This window comes from Bombus affinis, chromosome 3 (genome assembly GCF_024516045.1).
Source record: "Bombus affinis isolate iyBomAffi1 chromosome 3, iyBomAffi1.2, whole genome shotgun sequence".
NCBI lineage: Eukaryota > Metazoa > Arthropoda > Insecta > Hymenoptera > Apidae > Bombus > Bombus affinis.
In genome coordinates, this window is record NC_066346.1 from 14,015,226 (window position 1) to 14,037,742 (window position 22,517).

At 38.3% G+C, this 22,517-nt stretch overlaps 2 protein-coding genes across 2 annotated transcripts in view; one reads left to right on the forward strand and one right to left on the reverse strand.

Moving 5' to 3' along the window:
- LOC126914807 (A disintegrin and metalloproteinase with thrombospondin motifs 3-like) overlaps positions 1-22,517 on the forward strand; it is a 434,443-nt gene that overhangs the window by 110,136 nt on the left and 301,790 nt on the right. The gene's annotated exons all lie outside the window — the stretch shown is intronic.
- The window catches only part of LOC126914758 (uncharacterized), an 88,952-nt gene that overhangs the window by 23,664 nt on the left and 42,771 nt on the right, over positions 1-22,517 (reverse strand). The gene's annotated exons all lie outside the window — the stretch shown is intronic.

Here is a 22,517-nt window from a genome sequence, read left to right on the forward strand (position 1 = left end):
TCTATCGGTTTAATATCTTTGCATGGAATACAAATTTTATTAATTTTAAAACAATTGACGTTATTTTCAGCAAGTTATTCGGTAAAAAATTCAATCGATATTTCACAAACTGGTTGTTCAACGGATATTCCTTTCTCCGTGGTTGCACAGAATACACATTATTTTTTCATTTTTCTTTTTTTTCCTTATCGAACCTCTGAATTCGTATCACAGTTGCGCATAAATATGCACGACGTAAAATTGCGTTAGACGCTTAATTTGCAATTCTTTCGAAGAATAAAAACACGCGAATAATCTCTGCAGTAAATTAATAAATTTACTTGAAGGGTACTTGCGCGAAGAAAACATTGTAAATTGCAAAATTGAATAATTTTGATGTTTTACCGGAGAACGTTCTACGTACCGATAAAAATACCGTATTATGAAATTTAACTGTGATTTCACTTACCGAATAAGCTACCACTAACACTGGAAGATTGTGTCGCAACGTCGTTTCTCTGAAAAAAGAATATAAATTTCAATAAACATTGGTCGATCGTTTCTTAGCTTTCGTCTATGCCATCGATCTCGACGAATAGAATTTCCTTTGCAAGTAACAGCCGACACACACACACGCCTCTCTACCCGTACGCTTCCCTCGTTCGTGAATCTGGATGTTATGTTAAGGCTGAACTACATCAAGTTTTCTCCTGCTGGCGAAAAAACTTGTTTCTTGGCACTCGAGGTGATTTCTACGAGAACTCTTAGCTTGGTACGTTAAGAGCTGTACAGGCTACGCCGCCAAACTATACGTCGCTTGATAACTCGAATCACTTTGAATCGCAAACAACTGCAACAACACGAGCCAGAGAAGCGTTAATGGATTGCCGATCCCCGAACCGAGTGCCAAAACGCACTCAACGCGCACTGTTTTTATTCTGCTCAAACCGAGGAGGAAAAAAAAAAAAGAAATAAAGGCACCTCATCCTCGTTGATCGATAGAATCGTTCTGTTTTGTGTCTGTTGGGGTAAACGAAGTAGCACAAGGTACGTTCCATCACGTTGCGAAACTCGTTCGCACATCGAAGGTAAATGAAGATACGTTTGAAGGAATGAATCCAATTAATTCCGCGAATTGGATGTGAATTCGAACAAAGCCAATAGGAAGCTGCGTCGATTCTCGAATTCTTCCAATAATTGGACAATAATGCCTGCCGCGGGTCAAAGATTGCCGCGCCGGGTTGAACGATAATCGATACTCGGCAATTTTATCAACGAACAATACGCAAACTGTTGTTTCGCGACGGACGCTATCGATAGAGCTGACGGTCGATGACGCCGCTCGAGAATCATGCAAGGGACAGCAGTTATTTCTTTGCTATTTTTCGGATTAAAGGTTTCCATGCACTTCACCACATTCGAATTGTTAAATTGCACCGCTGTTGACGAACTTGCGTCCTCTGCTCCCAATGCCACGCGCTCGAGCGTCGCATCGAATTTTTGTTGTTCGCTGTTATTCAAAGTCACGTCAATCACAAAGGCTTTCGGCTGCTATTTCGCGTTAATTCAATTCGAGGATCAAAAAGCGGAATAACCGCGTACCAATGGCGACATTGACGCGAACGAGGCGAGTTATTGTTCCCTCGAGTTTGCCAGCAACCTATATGTTTGTTTTATATTCGCTTCTCATCATCCTCGCTCTCCTGGGTAGCACAGAATTTCAGTTACGTTTCTCCTTGGTTTACGTCCATGGTCTACTCTTTCAACCAACGACCTTCGCGTCTCTCCTACTGAACATCTACGCTCGAAGCTTGAAACTTGAACTTCACCTTCGAACGTACCTCTAACTACTTGCACTATCGCTGCGCCTAAACTTTGACAACGTACAGACGTACAAGATGTGAAACTCAGTGTGAGAATATGCAAAAGACGTATCAACACGACGGACCACGGACAGGCCACGGAGGTCTATTACGAAACTTCAAGACACAAACGGAAGTTGTGTAATTAAAAGAAAATAGTTCGACGTATTACTACGAAGTAGCTCAATTTCCTTAACACTTTGACTGACACGCCGAAATCACATGTTTCACTCAGCACGCCACGGGAATATTTTTATTGTTCCAAGCATATAATGGCAAAATAATAATAAAATGACGATGTAAGACAACATTTTTCCCCAATGGACCATTTATCTTATTGGTGGTCAGGGGAGGCCACTGTGGCGCAATTGATAGCGACGCATTATAACAAGGCTTCGTTTATTTCAACAAACCAGTCGCATTCGTTATTTCGTCGCAAGCAAAACGTCCAGAATATATCGTTGAAACGTGTAGAAGATATTAGTAAACAGTATTTGCTCATTCTATATATAATAGTAAGGTATGTGCACACTTCTAACTTGAATTATATGATTATAAAGCAGCATTTACGATTATTTTCTAGTAATCTTAACTTAATGAAGAACGAAAAAGATTTCAATTTGAACGTTGAATCGCGAAAATGTTAAATATAATATAAATTAATATAAATTTTAAATCGCGAATTTGAAAAAGCAGGGAGGGCAGGGACACGGCGCAGCACGCGCTGGAGCTTTGTCCGGCGTGGGAGCTACACAGCTACTCCCTGCGGCACGTCATAGGTGAAAGATTGACACACCCTCGGCGATTCTAGAAACGATGTTGAGAGCGAACCATAGGAATACGAGGCTGTCCGCCTCTTTTGCGAGCGAGCAGAAAGGGAGAGAAAGAAGAACTCTCACCCTTGTAGGATCACGCATGCAGGGGGATGGCGTTCAGGCGGCCCTAGAACCGCTTCATCGCCGTCCCAACGGACCCACGACTAAAACAGGGGATAACGCTAGGGGCAATGCCCCCCTCCCTAGCATCAAATTCAACAGTCGGAGAATTGTTAGGATTGGCTCGAACAAGAGGACGACGGAAAAGGGTGCAACTGAAGACAATTCATGAGAGGTTCCTGGAGCACTCCTGTCGTACGCGTAGAATGATCATCGTGAAATTTTAGTCGGTAAGAGTCCGACACTACTCTACTGTTACCGATTATTAGCAGCAGCGGAGTGTTCATGAGGATTTCTTCACGTACAAAAAGAAAAAAAAGGTGGAAGAGTAATAAATAGCAAGAAGAAAAATACCGACTAAACAGTCGCAAATTCTTTTCATAGTTGCAACGTAAATCCCATAGAATTGGATAAAGTAGATTGATCGAAAAAATGACGAATGTTAATGTTACGCATCAACGCAACTATCCTGTTATCGGGTTCAAGAATGCGCATGGGTCGTGGCTTATTAACGCGTATATCGTCAGGCATATAGCTGTGCTGTGGTACTCCGGGGCGCAAGGACCTCTGTTTTCGTGTTACCTAAGGGTAGTTACGGTACAAACGGGTCGATTGAGCGGTCGATGAGAAATTTGAGTAAGTCTCTCCCTGCGGAAACGCGAGTTTGGCCGACTACTAGTCTGGGTCAAGGGTCGAGCGACGGATAAAATTTTCGCGTGCAAACGCAAAAATTTAATTGCGTAGATTGGTAAAACCTCGGTTCGGTAATAAATAGAGTTCGCTTAAAAATAAAGAGACCTCGTTTCAAACGAATCAATGTGCACAGTGCACGACGTCGTAGTAATGATCAGTGGCTTCATCTTTGCAACTTGTAGCGAGTTAGACAATGAGTTTCCACTATATCTCGTTTATCTCACGAGTAACCCGCGCATCTCGCGAATTAGAAACGTAGTTTAAAGTATCGATATGCAGTAAACCACTCGTGGCCATCAGCGACGTGTTTTTAACATTTTAGATCTTGTTTAGCAGATTCGCTTGTTTATGAGACTCTGTTGTCCTCTTTGATTTGTTCGCGCAGTATCGCCCGACGGAACGGAAATTGCAAGCTGCAAGCTGCTCTTGGCTTTATTTGCAAATTTATTCGTGCGCACATATTTCTAATTACGATTAACATCACCAAGCAAGAGCAACGCAATCGATTGTCACACGAATCTCTTGACACGTGCGTTTTATGGCGAGAAAGAGGCAAAACCGTGTCGGCGGATTTGGCACGACTTGCAAATTGCCAGCGTTACACGGTCAAGTGAATAAATATTCGCGTGTCTATTTCGTTCGTCGATGGAAAAATTTTATCAGCTCTGTAACTGATACGTTTTACGGCACGACGAACGATTTATAGCAAATTCTTAATGCTTACGATATAATTTACCAAGAGTTTATACCATCGAGTTTATAGGAGCTTGATCACCGGTCGAATATCCTGTCAAGGTATTTGATATTTCGAATTTACGTCTATATCGATAAAATCAGCAACACGGTAAAATGATACAGCAGTTGCCCTACGCGTTATTTTATATATTTCTATCAATTGCGTAGCATCGTTTTAGAAAATTACTGTAAGAAACTACTAGAATTATTTTCTGTTTATTATTTTACGTTTTTCTCTAATTTCAAACACCACGATCAAGTTGGAATAAAGTTAAATTGAAATATATCGATAAGGAGTGAAATTGCATGGCATATGTGAAAAAATAGACGAAATAGATTTTCATGATCTTGATGGCGTAAAGCGTCAAGCGTAATACTAGCAATGTCAATACTAATGTCGATACCGGCAGTAAATTGATCTTGGTGGTTTAACGCACGGACAATCAAGTGCAACCGTGCAACATGCGGATTTAATCAAATTACATTAGAAAATTATGTATGTACACGAACGATACATGGCATATTTAACCCTTTGTATTCCTGTGTGGAGTGTGACTCGACATCAGTTTTTACCTCAGGAACTCCTTTGTCGAGTCCCACTAGACATTCTTTCAGACCCACCTTTTTGTGAAACGCGCGAAAAAAAATCCAGGATTGCATCCTGGAAGTTGTTCCAAGATATACCATACACTTAAAAATTACAAGGTACGACAATAGTGTGAATAAAACTGGTATTTAAATGAATTTGTTTCTTCCTTTGTTTATTTAAATTGTCTTCTTTTTTAGTTAAAGTAAATTTCAAATTGAATTTAAAAGCGTTGCGAGCTGCTGGTAACGAAATTGAAATAAAATTCGGAGTGGAAAGGGTTAATATCAAAGTCACCTAAAGAAATCGAAGTACCCGATATGATTGAAACTTAAAGACAGCCTCTCGTTTGACAAAACAATATTTTACCACTAAGTTCTTTTCTATCAGGTAAAAGCTAATTCTTGGATTATCGAAATCCACAATTACAAATATTAATTTCGACAAACGTTCTCGAGATCGAGCCTCCGTTCATCGATTAAAATATAAACTGTGTTTATCTGAAATTGCTCGTACATGCTGCGACGTAGAATTTTTTTTCAACGATGCTCGACAATTTCACTTTCAATTGTAAAAAATGTTACGCATCGAGCGGAAACGCCTGACTCGAAACGATAACGTTTCATCAGAAAAATCGGAATGTTTCTATTTTTCTATGTTTCGTAGAACTGGCGTTTCTCGTTCGTCGTTTAATTCGTGTTTTGAATGATGTTGAGTTTGACGTTGACTGATCGAAGAACGAGTGGATGAATTTGTAATAGAAAAGTATACTGAAATGATTAAAGGTATAAATATAAGGTATAAATTAAAGGTATAAATAAATATAAAGGTATAAATATAATATAATACTGATTCAGATCCTTAATCTTTTAGTATTACTAGAAAATGGAAGGATAGGGAGCACGTTCATAAATTTATGGCAAAAGAATAGTACCAAAAAAGGTAAGCTTCTGGCTTTGGCTAGAGGCTACAGGGAACATAAAGAGAAATCTGTTTATTAGTTTCTTTGTTCCTAGACCTTGCAACCCAGGACATAATATACATTCAAGGGTAGGATAATATGCGCCGCTCCTTATTTGCAATATATCTGCGTAATAGCAATCTCCAGGCCATGGATATACATAAATAAAGATATAGAGTTTTTCATGAAGTTACTTCAACAGATGAAATATACGATAAATCGCAAGTTAATCAATTCTAAAACAGCGTCTTTTTGTGATTTTTTTTTTAGAAGGAAAAGAAAGAAACGAAGTTATTGAATTTTGAGGTATGTTTTTATATATATTTAACGAATACAAAAAATTTCTTTTTAAAGTAAAAGAAAAATTATAACAGCGTAAAATTATTTCTAAGCCTATTTCATGGGCTGCATTTTTCAATCGGCGTGATCCTCCACTGAAACGAAGAACCAAAAAAGGATTAAATTATTATATATTTTTCTTCTCGATGGACTAAAAAAAAAAGGCGGAAAATAAAAAAATGTGTTTTTTAAGAAGAAAGAATAAACTTCAAGTTGCTATAACAATTATTTAAATCAACTTTTTGACAAACTGTTTTAGTTCATCGAGAAGAAAAATATATAATAATTTAATCCTTTCTAGTTTTTCCGTTTCAGTCAAGAATTACGAGGTGAATCTTTCACGCCGACTGAAAACGATTAGAAATCTGATATAATTCTTTTGTTAACATTAAAAAAAATTTGTTGTATTCGTCAAATATATATAAAGCCACACCTCAAAATTCAATAACTTCGTTTCTTTCTTTCCCTTCTAAAAAAAATCACAAAAAGACGCTGTTTTAGAACATTCTAATTCAGGACACCCCGTTAAATAATCATATCGTCGAAGTACGTAAGAATTTAAAGCGAGGATCAGCTTCGTGACAGAGCTCGTCTCTGCGTACGAGCGATAAGTCAGGAAAACGTTGATATTTAACTAAAAGTTATTACCGTATACGCGTAAACGTGTTCCTGTCGCATCTACTTCACGCGCTGCAACGCTAGGCGTTCTGACGCGTCATAATCTTTTAGTCGGCTAAATGTAATATCAATCGTTAGCAGAGAAACGTGAAAGCATTTCGGAGTATTTCTATGTACGAGGATTTATCGAGAAAGATATTAAAAATACATTTATCAAACAGCTTACAGCTTAAACAACTGCACACGCCTCTCTGCCTGCGTCTTTACGTAGAAAATATTTTTTCTATCCAAGAGATGTACGCAGATTTTTCCAACTGACCGTATTTTCACTGTATTAAAAGGCTCTATACTACGAAACACGTAATACTTTCTACGAAACCATTTAATAACAAAAGCGACGTAGAAACGTTCGTTCTGTTGCACAGGCGAACGATCAAAATGCGTTTCTTTCATTTCACAGTTTTTACGGGATTCAGAGAGACCGCTGCGGATGTTAAACCGCGTTCGACAAAAATGGCGGAAGACGATTTATCTAAAGTTGTCAGGAAACGAGAACAGTTTATATAATTGGAGTTCGTATAATGGAAGCTTACCAATTTTTCTCGCTACGTATCGCTCTTTGCTCGCATAATACCAGCAAACGTTCCGTTAATTGGGCGTTAATTAAAGTTTTGTTTCAATAAACGCATTTCTACTCTACTTGTATTTTTCTCGATAAATCCCGTGTACGCAGCGAACGCTGAAATGCTTCTACGTTTCCATGCTAACGGTCCATGTTACCATTTAGCCGACTAATTGTCAGTGATTAATAAATTGTGATAATTGGTCGATAAAAAGCGAGTGATAAGTGAATTTATGATACGATTAATCAGCTCTTCCAGATCTCTTTGAAAGCGTGTGCCTAGAATGTGTCGCAAAAGGTAAACGGTGACGAGTATACTCGTCAAACACGGAGTACGTGTGGCTGTTATAACGTAGAATGAAATTGCAACGAAACGACTGTTTTATCTTGTAATTTTATTAATGTCGGCCTAAAATTTGGCAATGGCGTAACTCGTATGCTGTAACTGAGTGAGAAAACGTTGTTTATAAAGCTTAAAGTGTCGTGTATGGTAATACCCCATACAAAATGTTTTATGGAAACATCGATGGATCTCGAAGAGGAGTTTTGCGTTTTACACCTTTCGCTGAAAAGGCGGATGCTGAAATAACGTTATAATCCACATTATATGCAGGTGAGAGGTCAGTGATAAAAGATAAAATGTAAAGACACGATGGATCTGCTATATTCTACGTTCCATCGAACCACGAAATATCTTGGAGCCTCTAAAGCGTACGGAACAGAAAATTTCGTTATCGAAGCAGATGAGAATGTAACAATGTAATGGTGCAAAATTACAATACATATATGCGATATAAAAAGAATAAATCTGTTCGTTTCTCACTTGTCTTTTCAACAAAATCCATTATCTTTTATTATCGTAAGTCGGCAGCTAGAATATACGATTAATTCTAAAAATAGTGCAAGTGATTTAAGCATTTAAGAGGCACATTTTTGAACAAACTGCTCGTAAAATTGTACGACGCGTAAATCTCACTTTAGAAGATCGTATATTTTACGAAACGTTTTATTGCGTGTCGGAAAAATACTTTTTAACGCGCTCGAACGCCGAACGTCGAACGTCGAAACGCGTCTAAAAACGAGATACAGCGGCGATCGAAGGGAAGTTTAAAATTCACAAAACTGTGTACGATAACTGCACTAATTGCGACTTTCATCACCAACAACGTTGAAGACAGTCATCCGTATCAAGCTTGTTCGCAATCCAATTCTTCTTATCAATTACAACTTTTCTTTTTTTCTAAAACTGTCGCGTTTCTTTTATCCTTTTTTTTTTTTTAAACTTCCTCTCGTCCTCCATCGTATACGACTTGCTGCAATTTCACAGCCACCGGCACGTACGTGCCACAGAATAGACGACTATCGTCGACGATTTTGAACAAATTTTAGAAAGAAGAAAACTTAATAAAATTCGTGATGTATCAATTTGAAGCTGCCTCACCTTATCCGCCAACGTAGATGAAGCAGTAAATACACCGACGTACGGATACTGTTTGCAACCACTGGGCGTCTACATTTCTTTTCCACCCCTGTCTTTCCCATTCGCCCACACATTTTTTCCCCCGTCACGTATCTCGCACACACGCGTGCGCTATACGCACATACGGAGAATTACAGCACGCGAACCACACAAATCAGTCTCAATTACGAATTAATAAAGAAAGTCGATGTTTCCCGCGAAGATGGTCCGCGAACTATATCTTCCGGGTATTCGGACGTGATTTCCATTTCGAGATACGATTTGGAATGCCAAAATGAAATTAGCGTGGAGATTTACGTCCGCCAGCCGTGCGATCCGACCGATTGCCTTGAAATTAGAGTTGATTGTGGAACAGATTGGAGTTTGTTACTGGCGACGGTTAGCAAACTGTGAGACGGATCGTAAAAAGGATTTCGTGCGGCGTATCCTCTGATTAATAGTCTTTTGAACTGTTCATTAAGACGAAACACTGCTGGATAATGGGCGGAGAAAATTTTCTTGAAATCTGTTTTGCTCCGCAGCGGGTAGACGATCCACGGATATTTTTGACTTGGACGAATTCTACCGACATCTATGGAGGCGTCTCCTAGCGAGCGATTCGTCGTAAGGTTGTTGGGGGCAGACCAATCGGATTCAAAAACCCGAGTACGACGAATTGAAAAATTTCGAAAGCGGAACAAAACCAATTTTCATATCAATGACTGAATCTTTCTGACGATTGGAAAATTGGACGGTTTCCCGAGAATTTCGTGAAACCACGTGTATATATGTCCGCGAATCTTTTCGTCGAGTCTGAAGAATAAATGCACGAATATAAAATTAGATAACAAACATTAGATCGAGGAAAGGCGTGGAAAACATTAAATATCTTTGCATAGACAATTTTTATCGGATTGTCGGGACGTTTTTATCGAAGTTTCAGTCCTTTTCTATTGCGATTATCTGTGTCGCGGAATGATTTACATAGAAATGAATTGAACAAAGGTGAATGTAGAATACGAAATTACCTTTTCCCCAACTTTCAAGCTTTCCCTGCAGTAATATAAAGATTCACGTTCCCTTCGTACATAAGATCGAATGTAAAACTTCTAAATAAGAAAGCCAAGCCCCATCTCTTTGAAATCAGAAATGGTCGATCACTTGAATCTGAATCTTAACAAATAAACATAGATGGTGGCTTCAAAGGTTATTCGATATAAAGAATCTTCGAGTTCGTCATCGAATCTACATGCAATCGCGAAAGGTTAATCGCTGTTCCACGGAGTCTTTCTCGCCCGAAACATTTTACCCGTATTTTATTATGCATCGCTTCTAATTTAACCGACTTATCGAAACAAACGAAATTTACCTATTGCGTAAACTCTCTCGAATAGGACGATGAAGTAGCCGCAGGTAGGTAACTCATTGTCGGCGCATTGAAATTCAAATTCTACGAGACACCCGTACACCCGTACACACCCGTGGACAGATGGAACATTGGAGGAGACAGAAACGCGAAATTATCGGTAGCGGGGAAAGGAGAAACGAGGTTAAAATGGAAATATAGAAAAAATGTATGAAAGAAGAATGAGTCTAAATATCACATGGCAGAATTGAACTCTTCAGGTAGGTTTCTCCTTTCGATAGACCAGAGGTTACGTGCACTGCATTTAAATGAAAATTGAATTTCCTGTATACGTACTACAAAGTATAGAGTAATTTGCCCATGCGAGATAAAATTTCAAAAGGAAATTCACCTTCATTCTCTTTCTATTTAGTTCATTAGTTTCGGGAATAAATAATACAGACAGGTAATTCTATTTTACTTTTCGATCATTCTTTCGACCTTTACGTATTAAGCTCTTTATGTTGCCTGAATTTTCAATACTTGGGAAAATTATTCCCACAATCATGCAATCCAGAATTTCGATTAGATTTATTTATTTATTTATTTGAGACGTTAAATATTTCCAACTCTAATTTACTGTCGTTCGAGAAGAAGGCGCGAAAAAGTCGGGTTTAAATCGAATAGACGAGAAGAAGAAGGAATTTTATAACGTCTAAAGCCACGTTTTATGTAATTCTATGGAATAGGTTCGCGGAATATTTTCAATTATTCGATAAACTTAGTTTCTCGTTCGAGCATAAACATGCACTTGCACGTTTCGTCCACGCATTTTCTGCGATACCACGCTCAACGATTAACTAATTATATCATTGTAGAGTATATAGGCTTATTAATTAATATAATAAATTATTATATACTTCAGGTGAACGTACAAGCGCGCGCGTGTGTGATGACTTTATTCGAAAAAAAGAATTTGTTCTTGTCGTTGCGTTGTTCGTTCATTCATTATTCATCTGATTAGTAACATCTGGTTCTTAATACTCGGTCCTAATAGTAATAGCAGTAAGCTGGCTTAATTTTCCTCTAATTTTTAAAATAGTTTTAATATTCAAAGCTGTTTAACATTTTAATATTCAAAGCTGTTTAACATTTAATCCTTGGAACACTCTCAGTACGCATGTATAAATAGTGTGTACGTGTGTATTTTTTATCGTAGTTTAGGGTATCTTCCACCTCAATTTCCAAATAGTTTCCTTTAAATTCATTTTTATGAAACAATACTGACACGCAAGAAGGGTACATCAAACAGTCTTCGACTGTTACTTCCTCGTCGATTATTCCACATCACTTAGAAATATTATTTGAAATTTTTATATTTACATTGTGGATATACGAATATTTATATTTTTACGGTCACACTAAAGTGTTAAAACCCGGACAGATATTTGTCGTACTTTTTAAATATCCTAACGAAGATTATACTTTGAATGTCCTATATATCGTTGCATATTCTGTGAATTCTATGCATCCTTAAATTCTATTACTCGCTTCTTTTATCTTCCGAATCTTTAAACATTTCCCACACGTATACGCGTCACAATCTGATTGTTTCGCACAGAACATGAAACCGGTATACCTGGTCGTTAAAACGTCACCAAATTAATAGTGAAATGAACGAATGATGATATTCGTCACATCGTTATTGCTACTTCAACCAACAACCAATCTCGTTCTTTCTGCTCGAGTAAAAAGTCTCGTTAAAAATACCAGTTTTCATTTTATATAAAAAGGAAAAAAATTCCGACCTTACGATATTAATTCTATGCTAATTGAACGTAGTTATCTTCGAAGAAATTGGCTTGCGCGCTTCTTATGCATAAATGCAGCATTTCCGCGTAAGCTGATTCGTTGTTTGCTAGGTCGCGATTTAGCGAGCCATCGAGAGTCAAAAAGCTTCCTTTCTTTGACCCTTGTTCCAATTGGACCGAAACTACGCTCGTTACATCGACGGAAAAAGTACGAAAGATTTCGCAAATCGGAGGAGACGACGCTGGGAACAACGGAAAAGTTCCTCGAAACGTTTATCCGTGGTCGTATCTCGTGCGAGTAATTCCAATCGATGCCCGGGATAAGCGTGACCCGTATTCCATACCGCCGGGTGTTCATCGATGTCACTGAAATTTTCTCTCGCTTTCAACTTCTCTACGCTAGTTAATAAAGCGCGGCAATCGTTGCAGGGTATCTCTCCCACGCGTTTACGCCGAATCGCCTACAACATGAACCGATATCGCGCCTTTTTTCCTTTACTATTGCGCAGCTTCAACTACGACCTTTCCGCGACACGTATTTCAATGCTAGCGGCTGCGACAAAAGCCGCATGAAGCACGGCGAATTAAAAGCGCGTCAGAGTAACGCGGAAAACATTGTTCGTAGTTTTCGTTAAAAAATGATTTGCAAAGGAATTTTACCGTTGCAAAAACGGTGTATGTAAATGGTGGAGATAGGAACAAATGGATAATAGATTTTTTCTTTTGTAGCGCGGGCGATAATATTTAACTTTATCAGGTAAATAGAATACCCGCTCGTTCGACGAATTTTGTTTTACGATCGAGCCCCTATGACTTCAAAAACCTGCACGAGGCTGCAACAATTTTCTTTGATTCCTTTCGTTTCGCTGCCTCCTATAAGTGAAAATAAAGCTTGCTTTAACTCGAATCATCTACACGTCCGGATACGTTATTTTAGCTCTGTAACTCGAGTTTAGAACACGATCTAACCCAGCCCAGACTTCTACATGGCCAAGTTTACCTGTGCGAGTACAACTTCCATATTGCCGCTACTCTAACAAGTTGCTCTCTGCAACTCTAACTTTTCCAGCTATACGTTACGAGCCGTCAGCAACCAATCTTTCTTTCTATTGTTGGCATTGTCTGGAATAACCATAAAGATATAGAGATACAGAGTACGAGGGTCGTACGTTACCGTGTAAATGGATGCGATATGAGAATGGGAAGAGAATGCCCTGTTAGACGGATAAAGGCGCCTTTTGTCCTTGTTCAACGCTAATCTTACCAAGCCCGGCGAAACGACATAGAAAATTCGATTTAAAATTGTGCATTTGCCCTTATTCATTTCGTCAAGAGTTAGTGTTAATCGGGTACGATGGTTAATCTGTGTTACACACTTACGTATGTAGCTGCGATAACAAAACTTTCCAACGGTTTCGTCGATACAAGTATAACATCGAAGCGTAAGTGCCAATAGGCCTAACCAGTCATCGATATCCCTACAATCCCTCCAACGAATATTTGAAAAAAGGCGTGACGAAAATGACGTTCGAAGACGAAAATTCGTTTCCTTTTGTCGTCTCTCAATATCTCCACTGCGCACACGGTTGGTAGGCGTCCGCTACCATTGCCACGTGTAAACGGTCACGGACGAAAATGACGTTGGAAAAATTAAATTCCTTTCTTTTTGTCGTCTCTCAATGTCTCTACTGCGCACGCGGTTGGTAGGCGTCCGCTACCATTGCCACGTGTAAACTGTCTCGGACGAAAATGACGTTCGAAAAATAAAATTCGTTTCTTTTTGTCGTCTCTCAATATCCCCACTGCGCACGCGGTTGGTAGGCGTCCGCTACCATTGCCACGTGTAAACGGTCACGGACGAAAATGACGTTCGAAAAATAAAATTCCTTTCTTTTTGTCGTCTCTCAATATCTCTACTGCGCACGCGGTTGGTAGGCGTCCGCCACCATTGCCACGTGTAAACGGTCACGGACGAAAATGACGTTGGAAAAATTAAATTCCTTTCTTTTTGTCGTCTCTCAATATCCCCACTACGCACACGGTTGGTGGGCGTCCGTGACCGTTGTCGTGTAACAATGGTCGTGGACGAAAATGAAGTTTGAAAACTAAAATTCCTTTCTTTTTGTCGTCTCTCAATATCTCTACTGCGCACGCGGTTGGTAGGCGTCCGCTACCATTGCCACGTGTAAACGGTCACGGACGAAAGGACGTTCGAAAAGGAAAATTCCTTTCTTTTTGTCGCCTCTCAATATCTCCACTACGCACGCAGTTGGTAGGCGTCCGCTACCGTTGCCACGTGTCTACGGTCAAGGACGAAAGTGACGTTCGAAAACGATAATTCGTTTCTTTTTATCGTCTCTCAATATCCCCACTACGCACGCGGTTGGTAGGCGTCCGCTACCATTGCCACGTGTAAACGGTCACGGACGAAAGGACGTTCGAAAAGGAAAATTCCTTTCTTTTTGTCGCCTCTCAATATCTCCACTACGCACGCAGTTGGTAGGCGTCCGCTACCATTGCCACGTGTAAACGGTCACGGACGAAAATGACGTTCGAAAAATAAAATTCCTTTCTTTTTGTCGTCTCTCAATATCCCCACTGCGCACGCGGTTGGTAGGCGTCCGCGACCGTTGTTACGTGACAACGGTCACGCACGCCCACCAACCGCGTGCGTAGTGGGGATATTCAGAGGCGAAAAAAGAAAGGAATTTTAGTTTTCAAACGTCAGGTAACAATGGTCGCGAACGCCTACCAACCGCGTGCGTAGTGGGGATATTAAAGGGCGACAAAAAGAAACGAATCGGATCAAGAAAACATTTGTTGAATCGAGAGTTGTACGTAAAGAGTCGAAAACGAGAATTGTTAATAAATATACTATTAAACATCTACACATCCTGCACCAAATAACCTCACGTATTTACCGTACGAATGTGCGTGCGTTATTAGACGAACGCATTATATATATGTCGGAGATGAAAGAGCACCGGAGCCTTCCCCTCGGAACTTTGGGAAGACACCTAGTACCGTAATTTAGATTTCACCATAGCCGTATTAAGAAAGCCGTTGTCATTCGATCCGACTGTACTTATTCGAGATTTATGATAATGAGCTCGGGCTCGAGGCGACAACCAGTCGCCGAACGTAGTCGCGGTCAAGGGGATGAACGTTTTGTTTAACCAAGGCAGGAAGTAACTCTATACGATGGTAAACGATGGTAACGATGGTAAACGTTTCAATGGTTTCTGTCCCGTGGCTCGCCACACGCAGACTATGCTTCGAGTAAGACGATTACCAGATGTTGATGCGTCTCCACAGTACATGTTCGGCTAGCCCGAGGACCCGCTATAAATCTTAAGATCTATTTAACGAAAGTCCTTCAAACCGACAAACAACCTTTGTTCCAACTACGGGAAAATTGGAGAAGTCTATTTTTCTCACGAACGACGCGGCCCGATGGCGACTTTCTCTTAAGGGCGGCTAGCACCCTTCCCCTATTTCCTCCAACTAAGTAACTCCAATTTCCCTCACTTTCCGAATGAAGACTTTTCTCCGCGAATCCGATGATCCGGTGCCCTTAGACACACCCATCGTAGTTTTCCTCGACAGCGTCACCGTGATGGAGAGACACTCTATCGTACGATTTTAACGACGATACAAGTAATTCTCCGATACGTAGTGCTTGTTCTGTGGCGACCTGAATATAACTTAGATTTCCACGAAGTATACACGTTCGACATCCCGTTGACCGCGGATTCGTTACCGGACCCGAGGCCATTGTCATAACGCCGCGAGTATCTAACATTGTGATTAATTACCAACGCTGTAATACCACTCACTTGTGCCAATAAACTCTACCATTGTTACACCGCATCGATGGCCAATATCAACGAAGATTCATCGAACACCTCCACCCCCAATCCTATCATCTAGCCGACATATATATTTCGCATTTTCAGTCTTCGTCGTCGTCGATCCTTATCGTTTTAAAAGTCGTACGGTTCCAGAGCATTTGGTCGCAGTCGCAGACCTTTCGGTTAGCGAGCTCGTTAGCGACTGTCTTATGAAACTCATGGCGAAGAATGAACCTACAGTTTTAGGTCTGAATTTAGATCCCGAACGATCGGAACCACACTGAGACAGACGTCTGTCTTTCTTTGTATATTTACGCAAATAAGATCATCAAGTAGTCAAACAATTTGATGCTCGGATCTCGATGATTGCGAACAATTACATTTCTGTTCTATTAACCGATCTGAGTGTTCCATATTTTACCTTTTCTGCGATGTCGATTCGATATTAAGAATTTATTTATAACGTTAGAGGTATAAGGCTAACACTTAGATGGAGCGTAATTACAAGAATCTTTTACATATCGCAACTGAGGCTAAAATAACAAAAAAAGAATAAAATAAAAGAATAATAAAAATAAGGTTTTGCGTGTGTGTGTATGATTAAGCGAGAATACAAGGCAAGAGGGAGGATAATTATTGTAAATCGAGTTTATGGCCAGCAGTCTGAACATAAAGTATACTACGTTGCAAGCTACGAGTGAACGGAAAAACTGTATTACTACCGTTACGTTACAAGGCACACGCACGAGCGAAATGACAAAGTTAGGATAAAAAGATTAGAAAATAAAACCAAGCACGCTGTAATGGTATTTCGCGACGTATTTTATTCTGTAACGTTATATCTGGTATGGTTATACCTTTCGATAAAAATCACAGATAATAAACCGAGTCTCCGTTTCAGTTGTAAGAAAATAAATTTCATTTTGTATTATGTGACGTTGCACTTTGTACAGCAAATCAACCGTTTCTCATATTTCGAAATATACACATAGCGTTTTATGCGTAAGGAGAGATAAGAAGCACACGGGACACTTGTGTACGTACGTTGTAAAGGACTTTCAATTTTGCATATGTGTCAGTCATCACGCATGAAATAACCGGACCAAAACAGTGGATACGGCGATACGTGTTTGACACGGCCAACCAGCGTTTGATTTGCGTTGAAATCAAATTTTTCGGTTCAACTTCACCGAAACTTCTTCTTATTCTAAAGTTATTAATACCGTTGAAGTGGATCTCACTTCAAACAAAACTTTACATCTTCTCTCTAGTGTTTAGTTTCCTTAGTCCTGCGAGAGATACAATTAGGCCTCGGCATAACGATCCTCTTTCAGAGGCTTCTTTGGTTTCAATTATAGCACCGCGAAAATCATCGCCGACATACAGACAACATAGACAATAAAGCGGAAATGCCAACAAACCGAAAGGATCAGAAAACTTCGATAGACCTAACGGCCATCAATATATTAGGTTGTGTTTTTCTTTTACAGACACGTCTTTTACAACGATGCATCTTCATACAACATGAAACCTATTTTGACAGAACAAAATGGATCATACGTAATTCGATAAAATAATATAAAACGAAAAATGTTGTACATCCATTATTTCCTTATAAAACGAAAGAAACTTTTCGAACGACCTAATATTTCGACATCACAGTCGTTGATCGTCAGTTAGCCACCGGAGAGTCAAGAGTGAAGAATCGCTAAAATCGAGAGTTGTCATATCGCACGACTGCTTTAAGATCAAGTTCGAGTTCAATGATCATCGTTTTCTGTTTAATCCACTGTAATTAATCCATCTATCGATACATCATCACATAGGATAGAAACTACTGGAAATCCTAATTTCTAATATTTCTCTCTTTAGGCCAAGATAAAAAATACATCAACAAATACCGTCGACATCTTTAGCTAATTATGCAATAAAGACGATGAAATCATTGAATATATTCGTTTAACCGCATCGCAATTATGGTACAGATATCTCACGACATTGCATATACACAGCCCGTACGATGGCCACGGACAAGTTATTTCACGACACAATACGTTTGTACGACGCTACGAATGCGTTATTTCGCAACACAATACCGTTCGTACATTCCCACGGACGAGATATTCCGCGCGTCTGTTTTTCCGCAATTAAGCACAGCTCTCGCCCTAATAAACAAACACTTGCTTTTATACGAGACGTTTTTGTCACATTCGGATACGTATTATAATTTATCTCACAAATTTCCTGCCTTTCTATCCACTGTATACGTCAGAGACGAAGATTTCTAGTAGAAACACAATTCCATTGATTTTAACATCCAGCTGAAATACGTACGATACACGTATTGCGTAATATTTGTATCATTATGTATGTATCATTATGTTAATACAAATCTATACAATATATTCTTACAGGATTTATCATAATCGACAACGTAACGATCTGCAATGTTCATGAAACTTCGAATCAAAACATCGATAAAAACGGGATCGACGAAGCAGAAAATACGAGTCCCGTCGGATGCAATCCGACAGTTTAAAATCTGTTGTTCTTGATATCCGATCCTACTTTAAAATCGAAGCGTTCGTAAACCGATTAAAATCATAATTGCTTAATTACGATAATCAGGTGAACTCATTGGCCAAGGATCAAGGGTCTAGAATTAATATCGAGCTTAGTTGTTGGGTCACAAATAGGTCGTATACACCCGCTTGATGGCTATTCGACGTGCTTTGACCATAAAGGTTCGCAATACTAGAGTATCTTCAACGAAACGCAGTGTAACGTTGCAGCAGACAATGAGAGGCACCGACGTGAAAACGTACATACTTCATGGCTGCTGTCCCTTCCATTCTCGCTTTCTTCTTAACTGACTAAGAACGAGGAAAGGAAAAAAGACTTGTTCTCGACTTTTCATTTCATCCCTTACGTTACACGAAGGCATTGTCAGCGTCTCTTTGAGATTTTGCTCGGCGCGTTTCTTTCGCGTCGCCTATCGTCGATGCGCGATATTATTCGATATCAACGAAACAACGCCATTAAGACACGTATGGTCTCGCCCTTGTAACGCCACTGTGGCTGAGAAACTATATTACGCGTGATATAAAACGTATTATAGCAACGTGATATAAAGCGATAAAAATTATGTGGTTTATATAGTTTGTATCTTCTACTTCTTTTAAGACAGGGAAATTTATAGCGGCGAGCATTTGTAGAGCGACAAGTAGGTACATACGTTGATTTTTAAAGGCTTGTACAAGATTTTTAAGCGGAAATTCAATTTCGTTGGATTCTGTTTAATTGGATTTGAATTTTTAAAAGGTAATGAATTTTCCCGATCGAACTGTTAGTTTAAACGCGGCCTTTAATTGTATCACGAACATTATTTTACGTTACTCTGCAACGTTTCCTCTATGTAATATATTCAATGTTTGTATACGCGATCTTCGCCTTAAGAATTACTCAAATATTTGGTTTTAATACGAAGGATTGTTTTAAAGATCATTTTCACCTCTATAAATATTTATTGTGTAAACCGTGTGTATAATTTGCGTAAAGCTTAAAAGATTTCCAATTTAACATTCGCACGTGAATTAAGACTGTTACTTGGAAAAATCATCGAACTCAAGAACCACACTCTTCCTCGCGTTCAAACTTATCCGCCTGTGCAGTTCGTAAATTCACTTCTTAGGTTTCTAATGAATTTTCAAAATAAACCTTCAACCTATCTATGTATGTATCTATACGATTAAACAAACCGTGGATTTTTATGCATTTCTAAATAATTTGTAGATATTATTCTAAATATCCATGGAACTATCGATTAAAGAATTATTATTCACGAGAATATAAGAAACAAAGATTATTAAAGTTATTTTATCTGGTATTACATGCGTGTAATTCGCGAGTCAATAACTTTATTTAATTATTTTGCTAAATTGATTCCTCGTCTCCTATATTTGCAGAAAGATATTTCTGTTGCGTCAAATACGTTTCCATTTTATATTATCTTCCACAGAGGTACTACATACGTATTATCTTTCTGTCTATCTTAACTTCAATTTTATTAACTCGTCGCTTGTTGACTTTGTCAAATGTCCTTTGTTTACTTTGAAGTTGCGAAGCACGGAAAGCTTCCTAGGTACGTGTCCCACTCAGTCTAATAAAAAACGTTCAGGTGCGCGAAAAAGAAAAACGCAAAGTTCAAACGCACGCTAATAGATGGCTATATTTAAAAAATTACTCATATTAAATATATTAAGGGCTAAGTGACTTCAACTTTATTAGCTCGTTTCCTGCTGTCTTTAATGTTGCGAAACAGGAAAAACCTTCCTATCGCTCTCATCTAATAATAAGCATTTGGGTGCACGAAAAAGTAGAAGATTCAAGCCAGGATCAACGGAAAGTTTTACTTAAAAAATCAAATATGAAGAATCGAAAAACTTTTATTCATCTCCGATATCTATTCATCTCTCCGAGATGTATCTTGTTAAGATTATCCTCCTTCGAGGATTAAACGCTTCATGGCTATATAAAATGGTAACGAGTAGCGCCCTCTTCTAAAGTATTTAAAAAACAGGAGTAGGTCAGTGTGAAATTAAATGGCTGGAATTTTCAGCGATTTCCATAGACAGTGTCTTTGAAATACCTAATTCTCGCTGTTTCACGTATAAGCGAAATAGCGCTCAGCTTTCCAGCAAAAAGCAAATAGCTATATTCTGTAGTATTTGAAGCATCGACTGGCGAACAAATGCGAGAGGAAAAGTTTCGTGAAATTTACATCTTGAATTTCGTTATTTCATTTAACGCAGAGGGATTGGCGTCCGCTACGATCGATACGTTGGCAGATTTGCCTGCGGTTTCTAGCGATTGTCGCGACGATTCTAATTGAGTTTTGCGAAAGAAATGAAATTAAACGTTGGCCGTTAATCGATGGCTGGAAAATAAAATGGATAGCCATGATTCGTCGTATCCCCCGCCTTTTATTTCTTTCTCATCTTTCGCGTTTCACGGTCTTCACCAATTACTATATAGAGCCGTACTTTTCTGCTGGCAACTTCAGTTTACGAGATTAAACATTAGCTGGTCCCGTTTCGTTTGATAAAACTGACATCTCATATACGACCTGAGGCATTCTACGAGCTTGGCGCAGGTTTAATAGAAATGTTCGGTAAATATGGACACAGATAGCGAATGTTACTTGTATAAACATTCACTCTGATCGAGAACTAAAAAATCTGGAATTTTCTGCTCTTGTGCTGAATTACAGTGGTTCGCGAAAATATTTGAATATCCCTGCAAACTCCTTGTGGACATATTATTAAGAATATCTTGATATCCTATCGATACTGTGACAAGATTAACGTATTATTACAATTTCAAACGAGTATGACAATGTATGTAAGAGTCGCAGGACATTTACTGCGATTATTTGTATGTTTGAGACTACTACTAATATTGTATACTAATTTTTCGTTAAGCATATGTTTGCAATAAATGCCTTGCAACCTCTATATATATATCGAATTGGTTTCAAATTTTCCATAATGTATTAATAACAAGAGTTCTGTAGAAAACGTTCGAATAATGTATTCAATTACACGTAATTGATATTGCCTATTTAATATAATCGGAGAAATAATCTCATTCATTTCATAGTCAATTCATTTTAAGAATTAGCGGGAATACGAGTACGTAATAGGAACTTTAATAATCCCAGAATCCCATAGGCAAGTAAAAAGAAATAATTTAATTGAATTTGCTTTAGTTCGACTTTATTTCTATTTCTTATTTAATGCAATTCTATTTTATTTAATTTTAATTTCCATTTTTCTTTCATTTTATTAATAATTTAATATAATCCTAGCTCAATAACATAAATCATATAAAAAAGGATATATAAATAAATCGGTACAATACGATGCAAGCTAAATTTATGTACCAAAACTTTGACAACACCTTATAGATACGATAACTAATTGGAAATTAAGTAAAAACTACTTGTAATAACCCGCATTGCTTTTCAGGTAGGAGAAGATATTCAATCAACAAATAATTTCGCTACGTTCGAAATCTTCTCGCTCCTTAATCCATTTTCTTTCTGATTACAATAAACAGCATTAATTCCGTTCTCGATTAATTAATTTTATCAGTAGTATACTTATATCATTCTATAAAACATTAAATAAGTGACATTTAAGTTAAAAAATTATTTGCATATTATTATTTATACACTTTTGTTTGCATATATCATTATAAAAATTAATGGAATAAACTAATAGGATAACATATTTCTTAAACAAATGGAAAAATGAAAAGTCGATGGATTTTCATTTAACAAGCGTGTATCATTTGTAGCATTATGACAACTTAGCGATCCATTTGCTCAGCAAGTACTATCTTCAATAACTAAATCCTTTTAAATTAGTTAAACCTTCAGTGTCCTATTTTCCTATTCACTAAACGACATTTTTAATACGAATCAATTCGTTTCGCTAAAGACACTAAAAATTGATTATTAAAATAGAACTATACATTTTATATATTTTACACTAGTTCTCGTTGTCATATGATTACAATGACCTTAATGAATAAACGATCCTAAACAGTAACAGCATAAACGAGCTTATCTCAAGTATATCAATATTATACCAATATGTATAAGTTTATATTTCCAAACTACCTGTCTTTAAAAGTAAAATAATAGCAAACAAGGCAGTAA